Below are 9070 nucleotides of genomic sequence, written 5' to 3'. Positions count from 1 at the left end.
GTGTGCTGACGTCAAACCAATCAACTAAAGTGAATATGAATATTTGAGCTCACTCAAGGTAGAATTGTGAAAGACGAGGAAAGTTAAAAAGGTTGATTCAATCAATATGTCATCGACTCTGCCAGCTGTGTGACCAATTTGGATCCTGACTACAGCAGAGAAAAAGATTCACATACATTTCAGTCACTGTTTTATTGTCCTCACATATATTGAAAAGGCATCTACATGAATACTGTCAGCTGTTATTTTTTTAATCAGATTAAACAGAAACGCCACAAGTATTCCTAAGAATGAAACATGATGATGTGGGGCTTTCTTGTGGAAAAAACAGACCAATAGCTGCTCTGGTTCTACTGAAAGCAGTGAAAACACTGAAGAACTATTTCATCCAAACTGTCCACGAAATACTATCACTTTTAACTTCCAATATCTAATTCAGTTCAATGTGTAACTGCATTGGAAAAAAACAACAATGAATACTTCAAAACTAAAAGGCTGTGTGTCTGCAAATGAACTACAGTTGATTAACAGAGACTCAAACACAGAACACAAGGTTGAAAGGTAAATATGGATGATCCGTGTTAAAAATCTAGTTTGTTTGTTTGTTCCTGCACTTTACATTTGTGCTAATGTCACTACTACAACTACTAAAATACCCGTGTAGGATTATCTTGCATTGCTGTCTAAGCAGCTTTCCTTCTGTCTGTTTGCAGTTTTTTTGTAACACAAACCTCGACAGAGTGAAAATGGCGCGGGTCCAAATTTAGATTTTCTGGCTTTTAATTTCAAACACTTAATGGATAAACCTGCCATTAGGTTAAGAAATACCAAGGCAATTTGTTACATTTAATGATATTCCCCTTTAATTCTATACTATATATTTAATGTCAAGATTAATAAAGTTCTTTGTGCTGATAAATTCATAAAAAAATCAGAAACTCATTAATTCATTCCCAGTGCCTGGAGGCTTTCTTCCACAGCCTTCCCCCTTCCGCTGTGCAGCTGTGCAGGACCTTCACCTATGCCCTCCTACTGCGGCATCCACAGCCTCCCTGCTTCAAAACCACGAAGAAAGAGCCAGACAAAGAAAATCCATGAATTGAGCAAACACATACACTGACTTCTTAATTTTAACTGCGCTGGCCGTGACTGACGTCACTTCCCCCAAGCTCTCAGGAGAAAACCGGACCACATTTATATGTAATAATCTCATAACATCTTTCCCCGGTGTGTGCACAGACGCTGTCAGACAGCAGATATTGGTTCTCATTCATTAAGGAAGATAAAGGTGCATCCAAACAGTTCCGCTAGCTCCAGTATCTCCTTGTAGTGTCAAGGGTTCGAGTTCATTTCCTAATCTTTGCCACATGTCAGGCTCTGTCTTTATCTGTTTTCCTACTTTGTTTGTATTTATTTTTCTAATTTGACCACTACTGGCCTGTGGAGCAAAAATAAAGCTAATCCTGATAGATTCACATCCTTCTTTCATGCCACATCTTCAGCTTAAATCAAGTTTTACATATTATTTTCTATGATGAACTGTGTTGACAAGTTAGCTGGTAAACCTCTTTACCAATGCTTAAGCTTTAATTATGTGGGGGAACCAAAAACCATTAAAAACGCACCCTGAGATGATTGAACATGTCAGGAATGAAAGAGCCAGTTAAAGCAGATGACATGATTTGCATCTCCTGTTTATTTTTTTTCCCTGTCACTATAAACTTAGGCCTACTTCTGACAAGTATCAGGTGGAGAGAGAGACAGGAGAGGTGGCAATGAGGCTCCAGGAATGGATGGAAAGGCTGTCTTTGATATGGACATGAGCTTCCACCTGAGGCAACAGTGATTTACTCTCTTTTTTCTCATTGATGCGGTCACTCCGGCTGTCACCAACTCTACCACGACATGAGTGCATTTCTGTGGTTTCTTAAAGGGTCAGTTCATACAAATTACAAAAAAACCACCCATATTCTCTCACATACCTCTAATGGTGTCTAGCCATGCGTATAGTATAGTTGTGTGTGCTCAGATCTTGGGGTATTTGGTCCTGAGATTTCTGCTTTGACCCAAATACAATAAAGGGGAAAGGAATTTTATTTGTGCTGTCATTATAAAAACTCATGCTCTCCATTATAAATGTAATGCTTATTTTCTTGTTTTCCAAAATGTTTTGGAGTCGTTTCACCTCCACCCACAATTTGTTTAATCTTTTTCAGCTGTTGGCTGCTCCCTACATTTCCTTTGTGAATTGCATTTTGGAAAAATAGTCCTTAGGTTTAGGCAACAAACTTATTTGGTTAAGTTTGTCAGGAACTGATCTTTGTTTGAGTTAAAATAAATACCTACAGGCAAACTTCTCCCATCTGTAAAAGGAGCCAAACAGTAGAGGCAATTAATACTAGCCAATCATAGCACAGTAAGGCGGGACTATAGGCGGAAAAAAATAAGGCGCTTCAACCTTCTTATATACATTTGTATGGCTTCAACAGTTCACTCAAAAAATGTACGGTATTTAATCTGCATGTTGCTTCAAGTATGTGTTGTCACTTTTCTAGTGTGAACATACATAGCTACTAAAAACCTGCTTAGAATATAAAGCTATGGAGTTGGAGTTATTTGCTAATTAGCACGTGTTTGCTAGAGGTAAGTCAGAAAATATGATTATTTGCTATTTTGATTTAAACTGTATCAGAGTGCAAAATAGTTAATTGGCTGAGTTATGTGGGTCGCCCTTAGTCAAAAATCTAAATGTATGATGATGGTTTCACATTTGCACAAATTTTACTGACATCTGGTCCAAGAAACATCAGTTTCCATTGTTTCCCAAATGTGCATAAAACAGCATTTGCAGTTTGATTTAAAGATATCAAAACAGCAAGTCATTTCTACCCATGATATATGACCAACCTGTCAAAGTACTAGACAGGGTTGAGTCACAGTGCTGTTAGCTCTGTGGGAGGCACCTGCACCGGGCTGCTCTGGCTTCATCACGGTCTGCAGGGGGAGCACCTTGTGCTCAAGGGATCATGAGTTCAACCTTGTTGCATGTCAACAAGTCTTTTTTTCATCCCCTCTAACAGATACTACTAGTATTACATACAGTTTTTGTACAATAACCTCCTCTTCATTGTAGGTATAAAGGCATAAAATATGCCTAGTGTTTAGTATGTTTAGTTAAATGTTTACCGATTTCACAATCATAGTTGTCAACATCTGCTAATTATCACTCAACACAAAGTAAGCCTAGATAGCGCTACATGAAAATCCAGAAGATCATCAAAGCCATTTGGATTTACCTCTTGGGACCATGAATATCTGTACCAAATGTCATGGCAATCCATCCAATAGTTGTTGAGATATTTCAGTCTGGGGACCAAAGTGGTGGACTGACCAACCGACCAAAAATCCCTAAAGCCACATTGCTACAATGGCTAAAAATTACACTTCATAATTCACAAATCAAGTCATTTTTAAAACCTCTCAATCTCAACTTTTACTTTTGCAAGTTCTTTTTGTCGCCCATGCAGCTGATGCTGATCAATACACACAATCAAGGTCATCTAAACTTAGAGTGCATTTGAGCCGGTTGATCAAAGATGAAACTTGACTTGATCTTATTGAACCAAAGCTTATTGGATGGATACATTCACAAAACACTCTCCAAATCTGGTGTTGTGTATTACTAAAAGAGTCTGTCATACACTTGACCCCAGTAAAAGCTCCATGGGTGGCCGTGACCTTAATATGCTTCCTGGTGCCTTTGCGTGCCACCACAAGGGGATATTATTTGAGTGCAGCGGCAGATTAAGGGTGATGTGATCAACAACTGCAGAGCGTTTGTGAAATTCAACCTTCAGGACTTAAAAACAGCTCGAAGTGATTTTTTTTTTTTTGTAAAATTATTTCTTCAAAGTCTAAAATGCTCCAAATAAACCCCGGCGTGCTCATTACCAGGAGGCCACTTAATTCTTATCAAAGTGATTCACCCAGAGCTGCAGCGCTATTCAGCATCTTGTTTTTGCATCTTCAGTTTGGGGAAGCCAACGTCTGGCTGAGCGGCACTTTTTTTTTTCTCTTTTTTTTTTAGTGTGAGATAGAGGCTAATTTGTACTTATAATTTTGTATCCATTTGTTTTTGAATAACTTAATCACAATTTGGGGGACTGGGTAGCTTAATGTATTTGTATATTAATAAACCAAATATCACTGCAGAACAAATAGAGAAGCAATAGAGTAAATTCCACCCATTTTTAGGGGAATTCATACTGCTGAGTGGTACATCCACCTCCCCGTTGTTGAAAACCTGACTTTTGTACAAGTTGGAGGATTTTAATCTTCTCAGAAGTAATCCTTGATTGAATTTGAGGGATTACTGAGGGCCTGGCAGATAAAGGAGAGCAACCTTGATTTGGCATCTGTCTATCAGAAAACATATAATAAAGAAAGAAAGAGAGAGAGAGAGAGAGAGAGAGAGAGAGAGAGAGAGAGAGAGAGAGAGAGAGAGAGAGAGAGAGATAGAGAGAGAGAGAGAGAGAGAGAGAGAGACATGCCTATAGTCAAAGAAAAACAAAGACAGGGACAGAGAGAATTAAATGTCATTGATTTAACCCCCGGTTGTCACACATTTTTCCAGTTGGGAGTGGTTGACTTTTGCTTTATCGAGGCACAGTCATGCAAAACCAGTCAGAGAGTGACAACATTTCCAGAATAAAGGATCAGAGTTCTGTCAGACCGGGCCATCAGGATGCAGCCTCAAGCGGTCAGCGGCTGGCTGGGTTACTGTCATCGCATTTCTTGGTGTTAACAGTGAAAATATCTGACAAATTCTCACATTGTCACATGTCACTGGAAGCAAGGAGCTAGACACTAATTATTAATGTCATCTTCTCCAATGCGGGTGTGAAGAATGGTTGTGTGTTATGCATGAGAATTTGTTTTGTGTCAAATTTTGATTGGACGTCCAGAGCAGAAGTTGAGGTGAGGCGGTGTGTCGTTTTGAGCTTTTGAAGGAGAACTACATGTGTCCACCGCTCTTATTATTTTTTTGGGGGCAAAAAAAAAAAGAGAAGAGATTACATGAATGGTTGAGTCTGGTTGTGTTCAATTCTTTGCATTCGTACATAATCCCTTGTAATTCTCTTTGTGGTGGACGCTCTCAGTTGTCATTCATTGCTTGACGGCTGCAGGGTAGCCCTGAGAAAAGAGAAAAGGATCAACACCAGTTCAAGAGAGAAGACAAGAGAGAAAGTAAATCTAAAATAAATCTGTCACTGTCAGAATCTGACAGAAGTGGCTGTAAGATTTGAGTCTCTTCACTTCTCTAAAACCATATAATGCAAAACACATTTGATAAATACTTTAAGAATTTGTTTCGAAACAAAAATGCATAGCTACTCCTATACAATGATGACAACGTACTGTAGGCTATATCTTTACAGATTGTGTGTATTTATATTTTTTGCTTGTCCAGGAAAATTTATTTGCTGCATTTTTGGCCAACCTTTGCATTTGTGAACAGGGTACTTTGGGCTTTTATTGTTATAGGAGATACAACTTTCTGTGCCCCACTGTGATATGGTGAATTTTTACACTTTTATTAACTATAAATAGATGGAAAAACAAACAACAAAACCTGTTTTTTTCCCCTCCAAGTTTCAGGTTTGTACAAAGGCCTTCACAATATTTGTATAAATACTTGCTGCCAATTTTGTTATTTCCAATAACAAATTGTTACATTACACGGGATTTATATATATATATATATATATATATATATATATATATATATATATATATATATATATATATATATATATATATATATATATATATAGTTATAGAGGGTAATCTGGAATTTAGATGATATTTTCTTGCTTTGGTTTACTTGATGGAGGAAATGAGTGACCATGTGCGTTTCGGGCTCTTCATACACAGTCTGCTGCTGCTGCAGGCAGCGTGCGCTGTGGGAGGAGCTAAAGTTTACCAGCTTGAAAGCGACCAGCAGCGTCTTCAGTCTGTAGTAACGGAGGCTCGTCTTCAGCTGCTCGGATGATGGACTTCACTTTGCGGACACATTCGGACTCTACGTGCTCAATCTTGAACGCACTTCGCGGATCGTAAATGGTGTTACGTTCCTGTTTGTCGACAGTTTTTCCAACGACTGTGAAGACTTGAGCGGTGACCGAGTTTTTGTTTTTTTTATTGCGCTGCAGCTCGTGGATGGTAAGATCTTTTTGCCTGCTCGGTGTTCTTCGGTTTTCAGGTTTGATCACCTTTACAACGGCGAGATATGAGACGGAGTGAATTATTCGCATCTAAATCAAGTGCATTTGTGGTGGAAAGATTGCTTTGTGGACATCTTTAGTCTGGCATATATGTAAATTGTGGGGGCATTTTATTCTAATATGGGAGCTTTTAAGCGTCAATTAAGGTTTTTTTTAGAAACTGCTAATGTTTTAAATCATGATAGTCGATATTAACCCATAATTTGAATTTATTCCTGAATAGGCTTTACATGTCATTTCCATCAGGGGTGTGCTTAATGAGGGTCTCATGTGCACATTGGCTGCTTGCCACTGAGCAAAATCCCCAAAATGTGGGTAAACGGCTGCTTATTTGCATTCAGCCCAAAAACTACAAACAAGAAACGTTTCTGTTGCTTTGGCTCTGCTTTATTTTCGCCACACTTAAAGTAACATTGGCACAATTGCTGCTGTTGTAGGCCTGTTTAATCACACAGGTCTGTGAGCACCATGTAGAGCCTTTTAGAATTGACTCTGTCCAACTTTACACTTGCTTAATGACACCATGCTTGTTTCCTGTAATTCTCTTCCAAATAGCCGCCTCCTCTTATCCCTGCTGGCATCTGTTATGCCTCCAATATCACTCTGCATTGCTATGAAACAAACACAAATCCACTCTGGATAAATTATATTTTGTTCCTCTTTCTCTGAAGCTCAAACCATGAGTGCTTATAAAATTTGGATTTTATCCTAAACGGATGGACCAAATGTGGAGGTTACGTGTGAGCCGAAGCCTGGTTCAGTGTTTAGATGATGCTGATATGCTTTGTTGGAATCTGACTGTAAATGACCCGTGAAACAGTCTCTCCCCTTTGGGCCTCTGCTGTTCTTCTGCTCCCCTTTACCAGAGTGTGATACGGTATCGGTAACACTAATAACACTGATAGTTTCTGCCTCTCTTACCATAAACAAACCTTTTTTTCTGGAAGTACTTGAAAAAGCATCTTGTATGCTTCTGCCCCATCCTCCCTCTCTTCCTCTGAAAAACACTGGCATATGCACAGAGAACCCCCGCCCACACAATCACGCACACATTCGAACACTCAAAACAAACACCCAGACTCCACCCAGCACTCCACCCACTGTAACAACTTCAGAGGAATGGTCAGCATGTGGAGCGGTTGTGGTAAAAGAGTTGAGAGGGGAGGGGAGGGGAGTACACTCTGGTTGTATTTAACCCCCAAAAGGTTAGTGATATCCCATGTAGTGTCCAGAGGGGCTGGATGTGCTCAGTACAAACTGATGGGAACTTAAATGTTTAGGGTCCCTGTGCGGCCTCCTGATCAGTGCGTAGATGTGGGGAAAACAGTCATTTTAATGGGAGTGAAGCCAGCCAAGCTGCCCTTCCATCAGCTGAGTTGAGTTTGTGCAGATGCATCTCAAAAGGTTTGTTGTTCATCCCAAATAAAACGAGCAACGTGTAAAAAAAAAAAAAAAGAAAAAAAAAAAAAAAAGAAAAGAAAGAAAAAAGGCATGTAGTTTTTCTTTCCTGCCGCTAGAACATTTTGCATGGAAAGACACGTCGTTTTGAGGAATCTGCAAGAATTCTTGTTGCGTTAATGCAACGTAAACTGTGAAAAGTCACGCCTTGCTTTTACACATGGGCGATAAAGTTTAATGGTTCACATTTGCATTCACTGAAACCTCGCTGTAGCCAGTTTGCTGACTGTTTCTGCTGTGTCTACGCATAGCTTTGTCTGCCCATTGCAAGGCCATTCATATTCAGTATGACCTGCAGGTTCTGTAGAAAGGCGGGCCAGGCCAGGTTTAGATGTTGGGCCAAAGGAGGGCTCTGAATGCAGGTGAATCCCCTCTGGGGCCACGCAGATGAGCCTGACATTTATTTCCCTAATTTGCCTTTTCTACCTTCCTCTGTTGCTTTCTTTTAGCTCACTCTACCATTATTTCACAAACAAATCTGTTTTTAATAGTAACACCATGTGTTCCACTCTCATTTGACTCATCTGTATGAGACTGTTGTCGTGCCTGGTCATCACTGTTCACACAGAGTCTGTAGCTGCAAGTCCACACGCGCTCAACCACAGGATTACTCAAGTCCTGAAAGACATACTGTATATTTACTTTACGCTGTTTAGCAAATTTATCTAGCGTGCAGAGAGTACACTGTCATTCACTGAATGTGGTTTGTGCTCTGTTTACACTGGAGACTCAAAATGTAACTTAATATTATTTGTGTTCTTTATTTGGGCACCGTATAAAAGGTTAATGCAATAATAAACAGTCTCATAATGTTCAAGTACGTCTGAGATTGAGCAGAGAAGAAAGGTTTGAGAGGATTAACTATAAATTTAAATTAGAGCTACGATATTTCTGGTATTCTTTTTAGTTGTGCTGTTCTAGAGAAGCGTGTTCACACTTGTGTAATAAAGTTGAGACGTGACAGACCTGTGTTTAACTGTAGTTGGGCGCAGCCTGCAAGGCAGGTTTACATCCCTTCACTGTGTCAGAATGAGTGTTTGAGTTTGTCAGAAGTGCCCTCTGCATCAACTTGGATGAGGCCTTAACAAAGGTGGCTGCCTTTGGATGGAAATATATTATGTAATATGTTCCTCTTCAGAGAGAAATGAACGTCTTCCCCGTTTTCCTTCTCTTGTTTTGACAGAAATCTAGAGAAAAGGATAAATTGTGACTTTTGTAATGGAAACCAGACTGTGTGCCTGGAATGTTTTTCCTTGTGACTTTGCCGACAACTACATCTTCTACTTCAATTGGAGTGATATGGATACAGTTATTGTGTTTTTATTTTG

At 39.4% G+C, this 9070-nt stretch overlaps 1 protein-coding gene across 2 annotated transcripts in view; it reads left to right on the top strand.

Annotated features, from left to right (window-relative positions):
- sema4bb (sema domain, immunoglobulin domain (Ig), transmembrane domain (TM) and short cytoplasmic domain, (semaphorin) 4Bb) overlaps positions 1 to 9070 on the top strand; it is a 52550-nt gene that overhangs the window by 2121 nt on the left and 41359 nt on the right. Inside the window, exon 1 of one of the 2 annotated variants that reach the window (XM_068730650.1) lies at positions 6036 to 6222. The exons of the other annotated variant lie outside the window; for it this stretch is intronic. The gene's annotated coding sequence lies outside the window, so the exon portion shown is untranslated. Of the gene's footprint in view, positions 1 to 6035; positions 6223 to 9070 lie in introns of those variants that run through there. 2 annotated transcript variants of the gene reach the window in all.

This window comes from Cebidichthys violaceus, unplaced genomic scaffold, assembly GCF_023349555.1.
Source record: "Cebidichthys violaceus isolate CVI_PGR_0920_01 unplaced genomic scaffold, fCebVio1.0.p SCAF_5, whole genome shotgun sequence".
Lineage (NCBI taxonomy): Eukaryota > Metazoa > Chordata > Actinopteri > Perciformes > Stichaeidae > Cebidichthys > Cebidichthys violaceus.
Note: the sequence above shows the minus strand (reverse complement) of the source record. Positions and strands in the feature narration are given on the sequence as shown.